General features: G+C 46.1%; 1 protein-coding gene across 1 annotated transcript in view; it reads right to left on the bottom strand.

The window, feature by feature from the left end:
* Positions 1-4,219, bottom strand: part of slc35f4 (solute carrier family 35 member F4) — an 18,301-nt gene extending 14,082 nt beyond the window's left edge. Inside the window, exon 1 of the mRNA XM_060052322.1 lies at positions 3,821-4,219. The gene's annotated coding sequence lies outside the window, so the exon portion shown is untranslated. The remainder of the gene's footprint in view (positions 1-3,820) is intronic.
* Between the last annotated feature and the right edge of the window lie 781 nt (positions 4,220-5,000).

Raw genomic sequence — 5,000 nt, 5'->3', positions numbered from 1 at the left:
AATGTATTCACCACAGGAGGGCGCTGTTTGGTAGTGGGCAGAACAGACTAATCTGAGACGTAAAGCAATTGACATAAGATCCAACGATGCACATGTGTCCATGAGAAGAAGTGTATTGTTAGAGTACAATGAGGTATGCATTTATTTAATTATTTATGAAATAATAATGTATTTAAGACCGAAGACCTTTTCTGGTTTAAGCGATTGAGAGAGAGAGAGAGAGAGAGAGAGAGAGAGAGAGAGAGAGAGAGAGAGAGAGAGAGAGAGAGAGAGAGAGAGAGAGAGAGAGAGAGAGAGAGAGAGAGAGAGAGAGAGAGAGAGAGAGAGAGAGTGTGTGAGAGTGTGAGAGAGAGAGAGAGAGAGAGAGAGAGAGAGAGAGAGAGAGAGAGAGAGAGAGAGAGAGAGAGAGAGATTCTAACAAACCTCACCTTGTTAAATGGTATGGGTTCTTTTCGGTTGCAATGCCACACCCATTAGTGGAGGAGTGTATTTGCATCGTGTCCCCAGAGAGCGCCGGGCTCACGGCTCGTGGGCCCGGGTTCAGGCAAAACGCTCATGTCCTATTCAAGGCTGCCGGGTTATTAATAGCAGCAAGGCAGCAGGCCTGGAAACGGACCGGGCCAGAACAAATCTGTGCACACTGAAGGGGTAAACACGGATTTAACAACATCTCGATGAAACAGGTGATGCCATCAACGCGGAAAGATACATCCAAGAAAAACTGGCCGTTATTGCAGTTTTCTGCAATGTAATTGGAGCAAAACGTTGAACATCAGTGTGCCTGTATGAGTGTCTGCAGTCTCCTCTCCATCAGAGCAAGTTAACCAGCAGGGAACCGTTCCTCTTGCAGTTTTCAAAGAGAGACACAAACATGGGGGGACACAGCAGTGATACAGCGCCCGTTTCCTGGAAGATGCTGAGCAGGCACTTACTGCCATTGTTGCATTGTTGCGTGGCCGGTTGTTTGCAACGAAAGGCTGGGCTCCTCACAATGCAGCAAAACACGTTGTTCATATCATTGTAGTTCTTTTTCTGAGTTGTAGTTAGATATTGAAGTGAATGGCAATGTGCCGTCCTCTACGGTTGGAGTTTCCATTTACCAAACCAGACCCATATAATACCACGAGGGCCATCAACAAATGTATTCCACAATTGCCCTTCGAGGCGTTCTGTAATACAACACAGATGGCCATGACAATAATAGGAAATTGGCAAACAAATCTTGCTAAATATATCATTACCCCCAAAAGCTTGGCACAAACCTTCACTGTTCTAATACTACTGCGACGTGTGCATTATTCAGAAAATAGTATGCCACACAGCTACAGCTTCAGCTTGACTTCTGGATCCCCGCTCATGGTGTAGAATAAGATAAAACAAAAAGGCAGAGGGGACTAATGCAAAGACTCCCTGTCATCTCAGGAGCAGCGTCTTCACATTCCTAGGGAGAGAGCGCCTGCAACGTTATGCAAGCATGTTTAATTGCTTAAAACACAGATGCCAGGCAGGATGCAGCATCTGTGGGGTCTGAAGGGGCTTTGGTTGCAGCGGAGGGAGGGAGAGTGTGAATGAAGGCATGAATCCAGGCGTTGTCTCCTTTCCTTATCAGTGCGCCGAATTTGTTCGTAATATCAGAAAGGCAGCGAGGCGTGAGGCCCGTGGCAGCGTTCATGAGGCTGTTGTTCTGCCTGTTATCTTGAACACCTGCTCCTCAGACCTGCTCCTCAGACCTGCTCCTCACACCTGCCCCTCAGACCTGCTCCTCAGACCTGCTCCTCAGACTGCTCCTCACACCTGCCCCTCAGACCTGCCCCTCAGACCTGCCCCTCAGACCTGCCCCTGAGACCTGCTCCTCAGACCTGCCCCTGAGACCTGCTCCTCAGACCTGCCCCTCAGACCTTCTCCTCAGACCTGCTCCTCACACCTGCTCCTCAGACCTGCTCCTCAGACCTGCTCCTCAGACCTGCCCCTCAGACCTGCTCCTCAGACCTGCTCCTCAGACCTGCCCCTCAGACCTGGCCCCTCATTCATGCATGCATTCATTCATGTATTTATCTTATCTCTTGTTTCCAGTTTTCGTTTCTGCTACAGCCCATACATGAAATTATATTTCAACCAAACATGTCTCACAACCCGTCACAGAGAATCAACTTGAGCGAACGATGTTGAGTAATAGGGCTTGTTGATGGAGGCCACACTCGATTTCTTTTCCTGAACTTCAATCTAAAAATCAATTAAAGTGCTAACTGCCTACAGAGGCCGGGCCGAAGCCCCTGGGTCCTTAACAAGAGATCTATCTTCATTATTGCATTGTCTCTGAGTTTGGAGGGAGAAAAGTTTTCTCCTGACTTGTTTTGAATGCAGTCAGAGGTGAGCTTGCTTCCCCAAATGCCAGCATATGTTTTCCTATTTCTCGCCGTCTCAGCTCATAATTGGTTTAGCTAAGGCTTTGGCGGACTGGAGACGGGGCCAATTCATTTTCGGGGGGACCACAATCACAGAAGGGCCCTCAAGGGCCCGCTGATGAATGACCAGGTCAATATTAGATCCTATTAGGAGAGTGCAATCGTTACCAATCAATTAAAACAAAGAATGAGGAAGAATCGTACTAAAGAAAACAGAAGCAGGCTGCAACTGCTGCCTGTTTTATTTATAATGTTATAAACATGCAGAGTAGCATCCATAGTACATGATGTAAACGTGTCTTGTCAGTAGTTGCCCATTGTTTGCGTGTTAACAGAAGAGGAAGGTGGGCTAAACGAGGACGAGCCGGAGCTAAGTGCTTGGCTAGCTCAGTCGTAACATGGATCCCATTCTCCATCATTTCCCCCTACAGTCGGCACAATCTGAACTGCTGGGCCACTCGATCAAAAGCCCTCTGACAGAGAGGTGGGATGAAGAGGTATGGATGGGTTGTCATGCAGCCATATCTTCGAGCTACCACTGACAGAGAGCTCCCATTGTGCAACTTGCATGAGAGAGAGAGAGAGAGAGAGAGAGAGAGAGAGAGAGAGAGAGAGAGAGAGAGAGAGAGAGAGAGAGAGAGAGAGAGAGAGAGAGAGAGAGAGAGAGAGAGAGAGAGAGAGAGAGAGAGAGAGAGAGAGAGGAGAGAGAGAGAGAGAGAGAGAGAGAGAGAGAGAGAGAGAGAGAGAGAGAGAGAGAGAGAGAGAGAGAGAGAGAGAGAGAGAGAGAGAGAGAGAGAGAGAGAGAGAGAGAGAGAATTGACTGCATGATTGGACAGCCAGCCGGAGGAAATTGATTGTATTAATTCAATGCAAACATGCACAATACACAATTCAATATGAATGACACCGAGATGTAATGGTTCTGTGTTGGTCAAAGCAGAACGCCTGTTTGATTTAGCAGTATTAGAAGGCAGTTTAAATATTAACTCACATCCCAAAGTGCCATCAAAGTCTTGGTGCTGTCAACTGGTGGTGTAATTGCATTTATGGAATGGAAGTTATTCTCTATGTCTCTGTCTGGCTGCCTGTCTGTCTGACTCTCTGTCTCTCTCTCTAACATGCTCTCTCTATTTTACGTTAAGTCTAACAACAGTTTAGCAAAAAAATATTTGATCCAACGGGGTAATCCAGCTCAACAGAGATTTAATACTGACTAACTATGGTAGATAAAAAATAAGAATACGCATGATTTCCAATAACTCACGACATCTCGACTATACCACAAGTCCGGTCTAATATTTCAACATTAATGAACGAAATATATTATTAGACGACGCTGATCACCTCACCAGCAAAAATAAAAAATAAAAAAAAACTCCGACACAGATCTAATGTTCTTTGAACGTGTTACTTACTTCTATGACTAGAGTATCCTGGTAATAGCCATAGTAACCAGTGATCCTCAGAATCCTATCTTCAATATCATGCACACCGTTAGCAGTCACTTTAGGGTTGATATCCCCGAAGAGAGAGTGGCCGCTGCCCGACGACGTTGGCTTGCCTGGTAAGTGTGTATTCTTCACGGGTTCCAGCAGACCACTGGGCTGGGGGTCTCCACCGCCCTCAGCAACACTTTCCTGCTTATCATTGTAGGTCCAAGCGGACGGAGGATCAGGAAGGCTTTTGAAACTGCGGTACGATCACCATGCGAGGAGGACCCGGTGTTAAACAGTGATCGGCTCGATGAGGACATTCACATTCCATCACTGATGCTATCGGACGCACTGCGAGTTTTATCGAACCCGTGGGGAGCAGTGGTTCGGGGATTGACCGCTAGGGGTGCGTTTTATTACATCATGGAGCGCCTCTGAAGCCCCCTTTTAAAATTTCCATGCTCTGTCCCACAAGTGTAATTTCAACAGTCTATGGACATAGTAGAAAACGTAAGTTATTTGTCACTGCACATGATTCTGTCATCATTGTAAGGAATTTGTATTGGAAATTCTGGAAATATTCTTATTATATAAAAAAATATATATCTTTAGTTTAAATAGATGATGTTTTTAGTTTTGAAAGTGAACATGAATAGACGTATTCATGCAATTCCTGGCAGCCCGAATATTTGTTTCTCTATTGCAGTGCTTCATTATTTGATGTCAAATAATTGATTCATCATATTTTAAATGCATGTGGAATCTGCCTGCATAACTGTGGATGAAACTGCGAATATAAATTAATATAAAGTACCCATCATTTTCAGCCAGAGGGCTACATAGCTGCAATTGTTTTTTTCCATATTTCTGTCAGAAGACTGAGCATTCAAATTAGATTATGCACCCCTGCCTACGATCCATGCGCTCTGCATCCTGCGCTGTCCAACAAGTTGCGACTAAAAGTATAGTGCATAAAGCGTTCGATCCCCAAAAACAATCTCATCTCCACAGCTGGCCGGTGCGTGGTTCGAGAGCTGATCACGTGACTAGAGACCCCCGCCCCCGCCACCAAGCAGCTCCGGTCGTCCCAAACCGCTGACTGCTGGGCTCCAAATCAATGAACGCGCTCTCCCCGATACGCCTTCGTCCAAGTCCTCCGCTT

Source organism: Gadus macrocephalus, chromosome 5 (assembly GCF_031168955.1).
Source record: "Gadus macrocephalus chromosome 5, ASM3116895v1".
Lineage (NCBI taxonomy): Eukaryota > Metazoa > Chordata > Actinopteri > Gadiformes > Gadidae > Gadus > Gadus macrocephalus.
This window is presented reverse-complemented; position numbering and strand designations above follow the sequence as displayed.